Raw genomic sequence first — 17686 nt, 5'->3', positions numbered from 1 at the left:
CATCTCACAGATGCTGCTGTGTGTGAGCTCTCTTCAGCACACACCCATGTTGTGGGTGAGGTCCTTGCGTCTCACTGTTATAAATGAGCTTCCTGCAGGTCACAGATGTTGCTGTGAATGAGCTCCGTGCAGCTCACAGATGTTGCTATGAGTGGGCTTCCTACAGCTCACACATGTTGTTGGGGGTGAGCTACCTGCTGCTCACATATGTTGCTATGAATGAGCTTCCTGCAGCTAACAGATGTTGCTATGAATGAGCTCCCTGCAGCTAACAGATGCTGCTACAAGTGAGAGCTCTGCAGCTCAGAAATATTGCTGAGTCCCCTACTTTACTCAGATGTTGATGTGGGTGAGGTCCTTGCAGCTCACAGATATTGCTAGGAGTTAGCTCTCTATAGCTCACAGATGTTGCCTTGAGTGAGCTCTAGATAGCTCATACATGTTGCTGTGATTGAGCTCTCTGGAGCTCACAGATGTTGCTATGAGTGAGCTCTCTTCCTCTCACAGATGTTGCTATGTATGAGATCTCTATAGCTCACAGATGTTGCCATGAGTGAGCTCTCAATAGCTCACAGATGTTGCTATGAGTGAGCTCTTGTGAGAAGGTAGCCTCTTTCTAGCATTGTTATCCCGACTTTTGGGCTGTTTGTGAGTATATGTCAGAGTGTTTTTGCTGTGTCACTGGGATCCTGCCAGCCAGGACCCCAGTGCTCATAGTTTGTGGCCTGAATGTGTGTACCTGTGTAGTGCCTAACTGTGTCACTGAGGCTCTGATAACCAGAACCTCAGTGCTTATGCTCTCTCTGCCTTTAAAATTGTCACTATAGGCCAGTGATCATTTTCACCAATTCACATTGGCATACTGGAACACCCTTATAATTCCCTAGTATATGGTACTGAGGTACCCAGTGTATTGGGGTTCCAGGAGATCCCTATGGGCTGCAGCATTTCTTTTGCCACCCATAGGGAGCTCTGACAATTCTTACACAGGCCTGCCAGTGCAGCCTGAGTGAAATAACGTCCACATTATTTCACAGCCATTTTCACTGCACTTAAGTAACTTATAAGTCACCTATATGTCTAGCCTTCACTTGCTGAAGGTTAGGTGCAAAGTTACTAAGTGTGAGGGTACCCTTGCACTAGCAAAGGTGCCCCCACATAGTTCAGGGCAATTTCCCCGGACTTTGTGAGTGTGGGGACACCATTACACGCGTGCACTACATATAGGTCAATACCTATGTGTAGCTTCACAATGGTAATTCCGAATATAGCCATGTAACATGTCTAATATCATGGAATTGTCCAACATTCCAAATATGCTATTGGAGTGCCAATTCAATGCATTCCTGGGGCTCCACTGTGAACCCCGGGTACTGCCAAACCAGCTCTCTGAGGCTTGCACTGCAGCTACAGCTGCTGCCACCCCACAGACAGGGTTCTGACCTCCTGGGGTCTGGGTAGCCCAGTCCCAGGATGGCAGAACAAAGAATTTCCTCTGAGAAAGGGTGTTACACCCTCTCCCTTTGGAAATCGATGTTACAGGCTGGGGAGGAGTAGCCTCCCCCAGCCTCTTGAAATGCTTTGAAGGGCACAGATGGTGCCCTCCTTGCATAAGCCGGTCTACACTGGTTCTGGGAACCCCCAGTCCCTGCTCTGGCTCGAAACTGGACAAAGGAAAGGGGAGTGACCACTCCCCTGTCCATCACCACCCCACGGATGGTGCCAAGAGCTCCTCCAGTGTGTCCCAGACCTCTGCCATCTTGGATCCAGAGGTGTGAGGGCACTCTGGAGGCCTCTGAGTGGCCACTGCCAGCAGGTGACGTCAGAGACCCCTCCTGATAGGTGCTTACCTGACTAGGTGGCCAATCCTCCTCTGAGGGCTATTTAGGGTCTCTCCTGTGGGCTTTTCCTCAGAAAACGACTTGCAAGAATTCACCAGAGTTCATCTCCACCTCTCTCTTTGACATCTGCCAAGGATTGACCGCTGACTGCTCCAGGACGCCTGCAAAACCTCAACAAAGTAGCAAGAAGACTACCAGCGACATTGTAGCGCCTAATCCTGCCGGCTTTCTCGACTGTTTCCTGGTGGTGCATGCTCTGAGGGCTGTCTGCCTTCACCCTGCACTGGAAGCCAAGAAGAAATCTCCCGTGGGTCGACGGTATCTTCCTCCTGCTCCAGCAGGCACCAAACTTCAGCGTCACCAGTACTCTGGGACCCCTCTCCTCCTGACGAGCGTGGCCCCTGGAACACAGGTGGTGGACCCAAGTGACCGATACTGGCCAGTGGTCCAACTATCCGAATTTGGAGGAGGTAAGTCCTTGCCTCCCCTCTCCAGACAGTAATCCTGTGCACCACGTGAACTGCAGCTGCTAGGGCTCCTGTGCACCTTTCCAAGGAATCCTTTGTGCAGACCCAAGCCCAGGTCCCCAGCACGCTGTCCTGCATTGCTCAACTCCCTGAGTTGACCTCTGGCTTCGTGGGACCCTCTTTTGTAGTGTTGAGACGACTGCCATGCTCAGTCTTCTTGAACCCATGTTCAAGGACTTCTACAGGTGCTGCCTTCCTGTGCGTCGGCTCTCGACGTTGCTAAGGGCCCCCTCTGTCTCCTCTCCAAAGTGGCGACATCCTGGTCCTTCCTGGGCCCGGGCAGCACCCTTTTTCTTCAACCGTGTCCTTTGCAGCTAGCAAGGCTTGTTTGCAGTCTTTTGCCAAAGAAACAACTCTGCATTCCTCCAGCACTCCGTGTGACATCTTCTGCACGAAGGAGAAGTTCCTAGCGCCTTTCGTTGTTGCAGAATCTTCAGCTTCTTCCATCCGGAGACAGCCATTTTGCACCTTCATCCGGGGTTTAGTGGGCTCCTGCCCCCCCCGGACACTTTCGTGACTCTTGGACTTGGTCCCCTTCCTTTACAGGTCCTCAAGTCCAGGAATCCGTCTTCAGTGCTTTGCAGTCTGATGTGGTCTTTGCAAAATCCTCTATCATGACTTTAGTGTGTTTCTGGGGAAAAAGTAGTACTTTACTCCTACTTTCAGGGTCTTGGGATGGGGTATCTTGGACACCCTTAGTGGTTTCTTACACTCCCAGCGACTATCTACACACTACACTAGGCCTGGGGTCCCTAAGTGGTTTGCATTCCACTTTCTTAGTATATGGTTTGTGTTGCCCCAAGGCCAATTGCATCTTATTGTATTCTACAGTGTTTGCACTACTTTTCTAACTGTTTACTTACCTGAGTTTGGTTTGTGTGCATATTTTGTGTATTTTACTTACCTCCTAAGGGAGTATATCCTCTGAGATACTTTTGGCACATTGTCACTAAAATAAAGTACCTTTATTTTTAGTAACTCTGAGTATCGTGATTCTTATGATATAGTGCTATATGATATAAGTGGTATAGTAGGAGCTTTGCATGTCTCCTAGTTCAGCCTAACCTGTTCTGCTATAGCTACCTCTATCAGCCTAAGCTGCTAGAACACTTCTCATCTACTAATAAGGGATAACTGGACCTGGCATAAGGTGTAAGTACCACTAGGTACCCACTATAAGCCAGGCCAGCCTCCTACAGCTCTTTGGAGCTCACAGATGTTGCTATGAGTGAGCTCTCTATAGCTCACAGATGTTGCTGTGAGTGAGCTCTCTCTATAGCTCACAGATGTTGCTATGAGTGAGCTCTCTCTATAGCTCACAGATGTTGCTGTGAGTGAGCGCTCTCTATAGCTCATAGATGTTGCTGTGATTGAGATCTTTATAGCTCACAGATGTTGCTGTGATTGAGGTATCTGGAGCTCAGAGATGTTGCCATGAGTGAGCTCTCTCTATAGCTCACAGATGTTGCCATGAGTGAGCTCTCCCTTTAGCTCACAGATGTTGCTGTGAGTGAGCTCTCTATAGCTCACAGGTGTTGCTGTTTGAGCTATCTATAGCTCACAGATGTTTCCGTGAGTGAGCTCTCGCTATAACTCACAGATGTTGCTGTGAGTGAGCTCTCTATAGCTCACAGATGTTGCTGTGTTTGAGCTATCTATAGCTCACAGATGTTTCCGTGAGTGAGCTCTGTATAGCTCACAGATGTTCCTATGAGTGAGCTCTCTCTATAGCTCACAGATGTTGCTGTGAGTAAGCTCTTGCTATAGCTCACAGATGTTGCTGTGAGTGAGCTCTCTATAGCTCACAGACTTTACCAAGGCCGGCTTTAGCGCTGGCTGCCCCCGGTGACACTTTTTGGCGCCTTCCATGACCTCCTCCTTCGCTACGCACTCCCTCACCACCACTCTCCATCAGGCCCCTCTCTTCATCATACACCCTCTCTGACATGCATTTCATTGTTCATAGCGCTGCGCAGAGTTCACTCTCACTCAGTCCTGCAGGGTACGGGCTCCCTGCAGCAGGCACGTTAACCCTCTGCGCTACTTGATGAGTCAGAGCTGCCAGTAACAACTTTCCAACCTTTCACCGGCAGATACATTAATCACCAGAGTCAGCCTTACAGTTTTATTGTTGCCTGAAAACTGCTGGAGGCAGCAGGAAGTTCACTTGCTTTTAAACCCGTGAGTTATTTTTAAACACAGACCCCCCCCCCCCCCCCACCCTCTCCCCTCCAAGTCAACCAGCACCGCCCTAAAGCCGGCGGGGCGTATCTTCAAGGGGGGGGGGGGGGGGGGGCGTTGCACACCCTAATACATATATCATTTAATCGTTGTGTCCAGTTAGCTCTCTGTCGGGTATTTTAAGGTGTCCGTCAGGTTTCACCCGGTATTTTTAAATACTCACCCAGACAAACTCACCCGTGCACTCACTCTCCCCTCTGGTTTGAAGGTCTGCAAACTGGTTTTCTTCCAAAATACCCTGTTTTAAGTGGCCCTCAAATCATCAAGCCTTTCCCTCTCCCCTGGCCCTTAAGCCCTCGGTGCTGATTGTCGGGAGACCTGAAGCTCCCCCCCCCTCAAACTGACCAACCTACGCCCCTGTCTGGACCTTGCTGCGAGTGAGCTTCCTGCAGCTCACAGATGTTGCTGTGCAGCTCACAGATGTTGCTGTGAGTGAGCTTCCTGCAGCTCACAGATGTTGCTGTGAGTGAGCTGAGTGAGCTTCCTGCAGGTCACAGATGTTGCTGTGAGTGAACTTTCTGATTCTCACAGATGTTGCAACGAGTGAGCTCTCTATGGCTCACAGGTGGTGCTGTGAGTGAGCTTCCTGCAGCTCACAGCTGTTGCTGTGAGTGAGCTTCCTGCAGCTCACCGCAGGTCACAGATGTTGCTGTGAGTGAGCTGTGAGTGAACTTCCTGCAGGTCACAGATGTTGTTGGGAGTGAACTTTCTGATTCTCACAGATGTTGCTGAGTGAGCTCTCTATCGTTCACAGATGGTGGTGTAAGTTCCCTGCACCTCACAGGTGTTGCCATGAATTAGCGCCCTGCAGCTCACTGATCTTGGTGGTGATCAGTGTATTTCAGTGAGGTCACTGTAACTCCCCCTTGCACGCTCAGCAGAGATCACTATTATAGGTGGTGTGTGTTGCGGGGGGAGGATGGAGGGGGTTTCTCTGCCTCTTCTGCCCCGGGCCTGCTCTCTCCTCACTCCCCCGCTCTGCACCAGCATTAAAAGTGAAAGCAAGAAAGAGGGGCGGAGCCGACAGGAATCACCCCCCCCCCCCCCCTCCCCACAGGGGAGAGAGGGGAGGCGGAGGGGGAGAGACCTGTGATGCAGAGAGAGAGAGAAGGAGCCCGAGACAACGAGAGGAGGAGACAGGCTCCTCGGGGGAGAGACAGGAAAGAAGGAATAACAAAGACCCGGACAGCGAGAGGAGAGACATGCAGAAGGCATGACAGCATAGAAGGGGCGGGAGAGACTCCTTGATAAGAGAAGAGAGAGAGAGGGAGGGAGGTAGAGACAGGGCGAAACAACCAGACGAGAGAGGAGGAAGAAAGTGAGACATTCAGAGACGGGAGAGAGACATAGAAGGAGAGATACAAAGAAATAAGGAAAGAGAGACACACCTGGAGACATAGTGACAGAGGAAAGAGAGACCCGCCTGGAGAGACGGTGACAGAGGAAAGAGAGACACACCTGGAGACATAGAGACAGAGTAAAGCGAAGCACACCTGGAGAGACAGAGGAAAGAGAGACCCGCCTGGAGAGACGGTGACGGAGGAAAGTGAGACACCTGGAGACATAGTGACAGAGGAAAGAAAGGCACAGCTGGAGACAGAGACAGAGGAAAGAGAGACACACCTGGAGACATAGTGACAGAGGAAAGAGAGACCCACCTGAAGAGATAGTGACAGAGAAAAGAGAGACACAGCCGGAGAGATAGTAACCGAGGAAAGAGAGACACAGCTGGAGAGATAGTAACAGAGGAAAGAGAGACACACCCGGAGAGATAGTGACAGAGGAAAGAGAGACACAGCCGGGGAGATAGTAACAGAGGAAAGAGAGATACAGCCGGAGTGATAGTAACAGAGGAAAGAGAGACACACCCAGAGCGATAGTGACAGAGGAAAGAGAGCACACCTGGAGAGATATTAACAGAGGAAAGAGAGACACAGCCGGAGTGATAGTGACCGGAGTGATAGTGACAGAGGAAAGAGAGACACAGCCGGAGAGATAGTGACAGAAGAAAGAGAGACGCAGTTGGAGAGATAGTAACAGAGGAAAGTGAGACACAGCCGGAGAGATAGTAACAGAGGAAAGAGAGATACAGCCGGAGTGATAGTGACAGAGGAAAGAGAGACACAGCCGGAGAGATAGTGACAGAAGAAAGAGAGACGCAGCTGGAGAGGTAGTAACAGAGAAAAGAGAGCACAGCCGGAGAGACAGACACAGAGGAAAGAGAGACACACCTGGAGAGATAGTAACAGAGGAAAGAGAGACACACCAGGAGAGATAGTAACAGAGGAAAGAGAGACACAGCTGGAGAGATAGTGACAGAGGAAAGAGAGACGCAGCTGGAGAGATAGTAACAGAGGAAAGAGAGACACAGCCGGAGTGATAGTGACCGGAGTGATAGTGACAGAGGAAAGAGAGACACAGCCGGAGAGATAGTGACAGAAGAAAGAGAGACGCAGCTGGAGAGATAGTAACAGAGGAAAGAGAGACACAGCCGGAGAGATAGTAACAGAGGAAAGAGAGACACAGCCGGAGTGATAGTGACCGGAGTGATAGTGACAGAGGAAAGAGAGACACAGCCGGAGAGATAGTGACAGAAGAAAGAGAGACGCAGCTGGAGAGGTAGTAACAGAGAAAAGAGAGCACAGCCGGAGAGACAGACACAGAGGAAAGAGAGACACACCTGGAGAGATAGTAACAGAGGAAAGAGAGACACACCAGGAGAGATAGTAACAGAGGAAAGAGAGAGGAAAGAGAGACACAGCTGGAGAGATAGTGACAGAGGAAAGAGAGACACAGCCAGAGAGATAGTAACAGAGGAAAGAAGGAAAGAGAGACACACCCGGAGAGATAGTAACAGAGGAAAGAGAGACACACCCAGGGAGATAGTGACAGAGTAAAGAGAGAAAGAGATATCCCGGACATATAGGTACTTAGGAAAGAGAGACACACCTTGAGACATAGAGACAGAAGAAAGAGAGACACGCCAGGAAATATAGAGACAGAGGAAAGCGAAGCACACCAGGAGAGAGAGAGAAAGAGAGACCCGCCTGGAGAGACTGTGACAGAGGAATAAAAGACTCATCCGGAGAGAGAGAGACAGAGGAAATAGAGATCCACCTGGAGACATAGTGACAGAGGAAAGGGAGACACAGCTGGAGAGATAGGGGATCATTATGACCCTGGTGGTCTACTGACCACCAGGGCCACGGTGGCGCTTTCACCGCTGACGGGCCGGCGGTGCAGACGCCGCACTACAAGTGTGGCGGGTTGGCCTCTGCCAACCCGCCACATCTCTGATCATACCGCCATTGCGGTCGGAACCGCCGGGCCGGAGATGATCATCTCTGACTCCGCGGTCCACAGAAGACCGCCGGCGGTATTAGGAGCTTGCCTTCTGACATGGTTTCCACGGCGGTAGCACCGCCATGAAAACCATGGCGGGAGGGCTACTGGTGACAGGGAATTCCTACCCTGTCACTGGTAGACAGCTCCCCAACCCCCCACCATCAAGCACTAAACCCCCCTTGTAGGAGGCTGGCCTGGTTTGTAGTGGGTACCTTGGGTACTTACACCTTATGCCAGGTCCAGGTATCCCTTATTAGTGAATGTGGTAGTGTTCTAGCAGCTTAGGCTGATAGAGGTAGCTATAGCAGAGCAGCCACGGCTGAACTAGGAGACGTGCAAAACTCATGCAATACCACTTTAGTTACACAGTATTTATACACAAGTAAACACAATACTCAGTGTTACCAAATATAAAGGTATTTATTTGAGTGACACCGTACCAACAATATCTTACAGACAATACTCCTTTTGGAGGTAAGTATTATACACAATATAAAAATGAGACAAGTAAATAGTCATAGAACAATGCAAACAGTAGCAAATCCAATAGAATGCAATGGGAGAAAATAGGTCTAGGGGCAACACAAACCATATACTAAGAAAGTGGAATGCGGATCACAAATTGCCCCCTAGACAAGTGTAGTGTGTGCAGAATCGCTGGGAGAGTAAGAATACAGTAAAGGTAAGTAAAGTACCCCACCCCAGAGCCCAGAAAAGCAGGAGTAAAGTACTGCAAGTTTCCTTAGGACACACTACACCTCGTGATTGGGATCTTGCAGCAGCCAACCAAGTCTGCAAAGAACAACTGCTGGATTATTGGACTTGAAGATCTGCAAAGGAAGGGGACCAAGTCCAGAAGTCGAAAGAAGTTCCAGGAAGGACAGGAGCCCCTGCCATCCCAGAAGAGGGTGCAAAAGAAAAGTCCATGGTTAGTCAAAGACTGCCGAAATGCACCCAAGGAAGAAGCCAGCGGGTTCCTGCATGCTGCAAATGATGTCTGTAGGAGGCTGGCCTGGCTTGTAGTTGGTACCAAGGGGTACTTACACTCTGTACCAGGTCCAGTTATCCCTTATTAGTGTAGAAGAGGTGTTTCTAGCAGCTTAGGCTGATAGAAGGTAGCTATAGCAGAGCAGTTTAGGCTGAACTAGGAGACATGAAAAGCTCCTACTATACCACTGGTGTCATATGCACAATATCATAAGAAAACACAATACACAGATATACTAAAAATAAAGGCACTTTATTTTTATGACAATATGCCAAAAGTATCTCAGTGAGTACCCTCAGTATGAGGATGCGAAATATACACAAGATATATGTACACAATACCAAAAATATGCAGTAATAGCAAAAGGAAGTAATGCAAGCAGTGTAAAGTTGCAGTAGATTGCAATAGGAGCACATAGGTATAGGGGCAACACAAACCATATACTCTAAAAGTGGAATGCGAACCACGAATGGACCCCAAACCTATGTGAGCTTGTAGAGGGTCACTGGGACTGTAAGAAAACAGTGAGGGTTAGAAAAATAGCCCACCCCAAGACCCTGAAAAGTAGGTGTAAAGTGCACCTATATTCTCCAGAGAGCACAGAAGTCGTGATAGGGGAATTCTGCAAGGAAGACCAACACCAGCAAAGCAACCAAAGTGGATTTCTGGACCTGAGTACCTGTGGAACAAGGGGACCAAGTCCAAGAGTCGCGACAATGTCGAGAGTGGGCAGATGCCCAGGAAATGCCAGCTGAGGGTGCAAAGAAGCTGCCACTGGATGGTAGAAGCTGTGGATTCTGCAAGAACGAAGAGGGCTAGAAACTTCCCCTTTGGAGGATGGATGTCCCACGTCGTGAAGAAACTTGCAGAAGTGTTCCCATGCAGAAAGACCGCAAACAAGCCTTGCTAGCTGCAAGGGTCGCGGTTAGGGTTTTTGGATGCTGCTGTGGCCCAGGAGGGACCAGGATGTCGCCACTTGGATGAGGAGACAGAGGGGGCGCCCAGCAAGTCAGGGAGCCCTCACAGAAGCAGGCAGCACCCGCAGAAGTACCGGAACAGGCACTTGGAAGAGGAGTGAACCGGAGTCCACCCAAAGACACAAAAGGGAGTCCCACGACGCCGGAGGACAACTCAGAAGGTTGTGCACTGCAAGTTAGAGTGTCGGGGACTCAGGCTTGGCTGTGCACGAAGGAAATCCTGGAAGAGTGCACAGGAGCCGGAGCAGCTGCAAATCACGCGGTACCCAGCAATGCAGTCTAGTGTGGGGAGGCAAGGACTTACCTCCACCAAACTTGGACTGAAGAGTCACTGGACTGCAGGAGTCACTTGGACAGAGTGGCTGAGTTCCAGGGACCACGCTCGTCGTGCTGAGAGGGGACCCAGAGGACCGGTGATGCAGTCTTTTCGTTGCCTGTGGTTGCAGGGGGAAGATTCCGTCGACCCACAGGAGATTTCTTCAGAGGTCGAGAAGGCGGCAGGATAAGCGATACAAGGTTGCAGTAGTCGTCTTTGCTACTTTGTTGCGGTTTTGCAGGCATCCTGAGCAGCCAACGGTCGATCCTTTGGGTAGAAGGTGAAGAGAGAGATGCAGAGGAACTCGGATGAGCACTTACATTCGTTATCTGAAGAATTCCCCAAAGCAGAGACCCTAAATAGCCAGAAAAGGAGGTTTGGCTACATAGGAAGGAGGATAGGCTAGCAACACAGGTAAGAGCCTATCAGAAGGAGTCTCTGACGTCACCTGATGGCACTCGCCACTCAGAGCAGTCCAGTGTGCCAGCAACACCTCTGTTTCCAAGATGGCAGAGGTCTGGAACACACTGGAGGAGCTCTGGGCACCTCCCCTGGGAGGTGTAGGTCAGGGGAGTGGTCACTCCCCTTTCCTTTGTCCAGTTTCACGCCAGAGCAGGGCTGGGGGATCCCTGAACCGGTGTAGACTGGCACCATCTGTGCCCATCAAAGCATTTCCAGAGGCTGGGGGAGGCTACTCCTCCCCAGCCCTGACACCTTTTTCCAAAGGGAGAGGGTGTAACACCCTCTCTCTGAGGAAGTCCTTTGTTCTGCCTTCCTGGGCCAGGCCTGGCTGGACCTCAGGAGGGCAAAAACCTGTCTGAGGGGTTGGCAGTAGCAGCAGCTGCAGTGAAACCCAGGGAAAGGCAGTTTGGCAGTACCCGGGTCTGTGCTAGAGACTCGGGGATCATGGAATTGTCTCCCCAATGCCAGAATGGCATTGGGGTGACAATTCCATGATCTTAGACATGTTACATGGCCATGTTCGGAATTACCGTTGTGACGCTATACATAGGTAGTGACCTATGTATAGTGCATGCGTGAAATGGTGTCCCCGCACTCACAAAGTCCAGGGAATTTGCCCTCAACGATGTGGGGGCACCTTGGCTAGTGCCAGGGTGCCCACACACTGAGTAACTTAGCACCCAACCTTCCCCAGGTGAAGGTTAGACATATAGGTGACTTATAAGTTACTTAAGTGCAGTGGTAAATGGCTGTGAAATAACGTGGACGTTATTTCACTCAGACTGCAGTGGCAGGACTGTGTAAGAATTTTCAGAGCTCCCTATGGGTGGCAAAAGAAATGCTGCAGCCCATAGGGATCTCCTGGAACCCCAATACCCTGGGTACCTCAGTACCATATACTAGGGAATTATAAGGGTGTTCCAGTATGCCAATGTGAATTGGTGAAATTGGTCACTAGCCTGTTAGTGACAATTTAGAAAGCAGAGAGAGCATAACCACTGAGATTCTGATTAGCAGAGCCTCAGTGAGACAGTTAGTCATCACACAGAGAACACATACAGGGCACACTTATGAGCACTGGGGCCCTGCCTGGCAGGGACCCAGTGACACATAGACTAACAGAACATATATACAGTGAAATATGGGGGTAACATGCCAGGCAAGATGGTACTTTCCTACAATGTCCCACAACGTGAAAATCATTGCAGAGGTGATTTCATGTTGGAAGTCGCCAACAAGCCTTGGCTACGACAAAAGTGCATTTTGCGTCAAGATGGCGTTGAATGGACCCAGGAGGGACCTGGGGGCCTCAACTCTGTGTGAGGAGGAAGAGGGGGGTTCTCAGCACTTTAGAAAGCCCTCAGGATGCCAGCCAGCACCCCTGGAGGTCCCAGGACATGGGGACAAAGGAGCTGCAAAACGCAGTTGGTGCAGCATAACAAAGGAAGGTCCCACGCTGCCGGAGAACAACTCAGCGAGTTGAGCATCGCAGGATGGAGTGCTGGGGACCTGGGCCAGGCTGTGCATAAAGGAATTTTAGAAATAGTGCACAGAGGCCTCAGGAGGTGAAGAAGACGCAGTACACATATGTACTGTCGCTCTCTGGGAAGGCAAGGTCTTTCATCCTCCAAATTGCGTCAGCAGCACCTCAGGACAGTCTATGTTGAGGATGTCCACCCTCTGTGTCCTTAGGAGCACGCTATTCGCTGTGAGAGGAGTCCAAGGGGACCAGTCGTCATCTTGGAAGGTGCCTGCGTGCAAGCAGAATCTGAAGAGAACCCACAGGAGAGACCCTAAATAGCCCTGAGAGGGGGATTGGCTACCTTATCAGGTATGGACCTATCAGGAGGGGTCTCTGACGTCACTTGCTGGCACTGGCCACTCAGAGCCCTCTAGGGTGCCCCCCACACCTTACAAAGCAAGATGGCTAAAGTCTGGGACACACTGGAGGAGCTCTGGGCACCACCCCTGGGGTGTTGATGGACAGGGGAGTGGTGACTCCCCTTTCCTTTGTCCAGTTTCAAGCCAGAGCAGGGACTGGGGTTCCCTAAGCTGGTGTAGATTGGCTTATGCAACAAGGGCACCATCTGGGCCCTTCAAGGCATTTCCACAGGCCTGGGGAGGCTACCCCTCCCCAGCCTGTAACACCTATTTCCAAAGGGAGAGGGTGTGAGAAGGTAGCCTCTTTCTAGCCTTGTTACCCCCACTTTTGGCCTGTTTGTGAGTGTATGTCAGGGTGTTTGTCACTGTTTTCACTGTCTCACTGGGATCCTGATAGCCAGGCCTCAGTGCTCATAGTGAAAACACCATGTTTTCAGTATGGTTGTTATGTGTCACTGGGATCCTGCTGGTCAGGACCCCAGTGCTCATAGGTTTGTGGCCTATATGTATGTGTCACTGGGACCCTGTCACACAGGGCCCCAGTGCTCATAGGTGTGCATGTATATGTTCCCTGTGTGGTGCCTAACTGTCTCACTGAGGCTCTGCTAACCAGAACCTCAGTGGTTATGCTCTCTCATTACTTTTAAATTGTCACTAACAGGCTAGTGACCATTTTTACCAATTTACATTGGCTTACTGGAACACCCTTATAATTCCCTAGTATATGGTACTGAGGTACCCAGGGTATTGGGGTTCCAGGAGATCCCTATGGGCTGCAGCATTTCTTTTGCCACCCATAGGGAGCTCTGACAATTCTTACACAGGCCTGCCACTGCAGCCTGAGTGAAATAACGTCCACGTTATTTCACAGCCATTTTACACTGCACTTAAGTAACTTATAAGTCACCTATATGTCTAACCTTTACCTGGTAAAGGTTAGGTGCAAAGTTACTTAGTGTGAGGGCACCCTGGCACTAGCCAAGGTGCCCCCACATTGTTCAGAGCCAATTCACTGAACTTTGTGAGTGCGGGGACACCATTACACGCGTGCACTACATATAGGTCACTACCTATATGTAGCTTCACCATGGTAACTCCGAATATGGCCATGTAACATGTCTATGATCATGGAATTGCCCCCTCTATGCCATCCTGGCATTGTTGGTACAATTCCATGATCCCAGTGGTCTGTAGCACAGACCCTGGTATTGCCAGACTGCCCTTCCTGGGGTTTCTCTGCAGCTGCTGCTGCTGCCAACCCCTCAGACAGGCAGCTGCCCTCCTGGGGTCCAGCCAGGCCTGGCCCAGGATGGCAGAACAAAGAACTTCCTCTGAGAGAGGGTGTGACACCCTCTCCCTTTGGAAAATGGTGTGAAGGCAGGGGAGGAGTAGCCTCCCCCAGCCTCTGGAAATGCTTTGTTGGGCACAGATGTGCCCAATTCTGCATAAGCCAGTCTACACCGGTTCAGGGACCCCTTAGCCCCTGCTCTGGCGCGAAACTGGACAAAGGAAAGGGGAGTGACCACTCCCCTGACCTGCACCTCCCCTGGGAGGTGTCCAGAGCTCCTCCAGTGTGCTCCAGACCTCTGCCATCTTGGAAACAGAGGTGCTGCTGGCACACTGGACTGCTCTGAGTGGCCAGTGCCACCAGGTGACGTCAGAGACTCCTGCTGATAGGCTCCTTCAGGTGTTAGTAGCCTTTCCTCTCTCCTAGGTAGCCAAACCCTCTTTTCTGGCTATTTAGGGTCTCTGTCTCTGGGGAAACTTTAGATAACGAATGCATGAGCTCAGCCGAGTTCCTCTGCATCTCCCTCTTCACCTTCTGATAAGGAATCGACCGCTGACCGCGCTGGAAGCCTGCAAACCTGCAACATAGTAGCAAAGACGACTACTGCAACTCTGTAACGCTGATCCTGCCGCCTTCTCGACTGTTTTCCTGCTTGTGCATGCTGTGGGGGTAGTCTGCCTCCTCTCTGCACCAGAAGCTCCGAAGAAATCTCCCGTGGGTTGACGGAATCTTCCCCCTGCAACCGCAGGCACCAAAAAGCTGCATTACCGGTCCCTTGGGTCTCCTCTCAGCACGACGAGCGAGGTCCCTCGAATCCAGCGACACCGTCCAAGTGACCCCCACAGTCCAGTGACTCTTCAGCCCAAGTTTGGTGGAGGTAAGTCCTTGCCTCACCTCGCTGGGCTGCATTGCTGGGAACCGCGACTTTGCAAGCTACTCCGGCCCCTGTGCACTTCCGGCGGAAATCCTTCGTGCACAGCCAAGCCTGGGTCCACGGCACTCTAACCTGCATTGCACGACTTTCTAAGTTGGTCTCCGGCGACGTGGGACTCCTTTGTGCAACTTCGGCGAGCACCGTTTCACGCATCCTCGTAGTGCCTGTTTCTGGCACTTCTCCGGGTGCTACCTGCTTCAGTGAGGGCTCTTTGTCTTGCTCGACGTCCCCTCTCTCTGCAGGTCCAATTTGCGACCTCCTGGTCCCTCCTGGGCCCAAGCAGCGTCCAAAAACGCCAAACGCACGATTTGCGTGTAGCAAGGCTTGTTGGCGTCCTTCCGGCGGGAAAACACTTCTGCACGACTCTCCAAGGCGTGTGGGATCCATCCTCCAAAGGGGAAGTCTCTAGCCCTTGTCGTTCCTGCAGTATTCACAGTTCTTCAGCCTAGTAAGAGCTTCTTTGCACCAACCGCTGGCATTTCTTGGGCATCTGCCCATCTCCGAGTTGCTTGTGACTTTTGGACTTGGTCCCCTTGTTCCACAGGTACCCTCAGTCAGGAATCCATCGTTGTTGCATTGCTGATTTGTGTTTTCCTTGCATTTTCCCTCTAACACGACTATTTTGTCCTTAGGGGAACTTTGGTGCACTTTGCACTCACTTTTCAGGGTCTTGGGGAGGGTTATTTTGCTAACTCTCACTATTTTCTAATAGTCCCAGCGACCCTCTACAAGGTCACATAGGTTTGGGGTCCATTCGTGGTTCGCATTCCACTTCTGGAGTATATGGTTTGTGTTGCCCCTATCCCTATGTTTCCCCATTGCATCCTATTGTAACTATACATTGTTTGCACTGTTTTCTAAGACTATACTGCATATTTTTGCTATTGTGTATATATATCTTGTGTATATTTCCTATCCTCTCACTGAGGGTACACTCTAAGATACTTTGGCATATTGTCATAAAAATAAAGTACCTTTATTTTTAGTATAACTGTGTATTGTGTTTTCTTATGATATTGTGCATATGACACTAAGTGGTACTGTAGTAGCTTCACACGTCTCCTAGTTCAGCCTAAGCTGCTCTGCTAAGCTACCATTATCTATCAGCCTAAGCTGCTAGACACCCTATACACTAATAAGGGATAACTGGGCCTGGTGCAAGGTGCAAGTACCCCTTGGTACTCACTACAAGCCAGTCCAGCCTCCTACAGAGGGTGTAACACCCTCTCCCAAAGGAAATGATTTGTTCTGGCTACCTGGGACTGAGCTGCCCAAACCCCAGGAGGGCAGAACCCTGTCTGTGAGGTGGCAGCAGCTGTAGCTGCAGTGCAAGCCTCAGAGAGCTGGTTTGGCAGTACTGGGGGTCCATCCTGAAGCCCCTGGGATGCATGGAATTGGCTCCCCAGTACCCGATTTGGAATGGGGGGAAAATTCCATGATCTTAGACATGTTACATGGCCATATTCGGAGTTACCATTGTGAAGCTACATATAGGTATTGACCTACATGTAGTGCACACGTGTAATGGTGTTCTTGCACTCACAAAGTCCGGGGAAATGGCCCTGAACAATGTGGGGGCACCTTTGCTAGTGCATGGGTGCCCTCACACTTAGTAACTTTGCACCTAACCTTCAGCAAGTGAAGGTTGGACACATAGGTGACTTATAAGTTACTTAAGTGCAGTGGTAAATGGCTGTGAAATAACGTGGACGTTATTTCACTCAGACTGCAGTGGCAGGCCTGTGTAAGAATTGTCTGAGCTCCCTATGGGTGGCAAAAGAAATGCTGCAGTGCATAGGGATCTCCTGGAACCCCAATACCCTGGGTACCTAGGTACCATATACAAGGGTATTATAAGGGTGTTCCAGTGTGCTAATTGAAATTGGTAAATGAAGTCACCAGCCTGCAGTGACAAATTTAAAAGCAGAGAGAGCATAAGCATTGAGGTTCTGGTTAGCAGAGCCTCAGTGACACAGTCAAGCACTACTGACAACACACACATTAGTCCACAACCTATGAGCACTGGGGCCCTCACCAGCAGGATCCCAGTGAGACAGGCAAAACACACTGACATACACTCACAAACAGGCTAAAAGTGGGGGTAACTGTAGGAGGCTGGACTGGCTTGTAGTGAGTACCAAGGGGTACTTACACCTTGCACCAGGCCCAGGTATCCCTTATTAGTGTATAGGGTGTCTAGCAGCTTAGGCTGATAGATAATGGTAGCTTAGCAGAGCAGCTTAGGCTGAACTAGGAGACGTGTGAAGCTACTACAGTACCACAAGTGTCACTTGCACAATATCATAAGAAAACACAATACACAGTTATACTAAAAATAAAGGTACTTTATTTTTATGACAATATGCCAAAGTATCTCAGAGTGTACCCTCAGAGTGAGGATAGCAAATATACACAAGTTATATGTACACAGTACTAAAAATATGCAGTATAGTCTTAGAAAACAGTGCAAACAATGTATAGTTACAATAGGATGCAATGGGAACACATAGGGATAGGGGCAACACAAACCATATACTCCAAAAGTGGAATGTGAACCACGAATGGACCCCAAACCTATGTGACCTTGTAGAGGGTCGCTGGGACTACAGGGAGTGCAGAATTATTAGGCAAGTTGTATTTTTGAGGATTAATTTTATTATTGAACAACAACCATGTTCTCAACGAACCCAAAAAACTCATTAATATCAAAGCTGAATATTTTTGGAAGTAGTTTTTAGTTTGTTTTTAGTTTTAGCTATGTTAGGGGGATATCTGTGTGTGCAGGTGACTATTACTGTGCATAATTATTAGGCAACTTAACAAAAAAAATATATATACCCATTTCAATTATTTATTATTACCAGTGAAACCAATATAACATCTCAA

This window comes from Pleurodeles waltl, chromosome 6 (assembly GCF_031143425.1).
Source record: "Pleurodeles waltl isolate 20211129_DDA chromosome 6, aPleWal1.hap1.20221129, whole genome shotgun sequence".
Taxonomy (NCBI): domain Eukaryota; kingdom Metazoa; phylum Chordata; class Amphibia; order Caudata; family Salamandridae; genus Pleurodeles; species Pleurodeles waltl.
The sequence above is the reverse complement of the archived record's forward strand: the minus strand, read 5'-3'. Positions refer to the sequence as shown.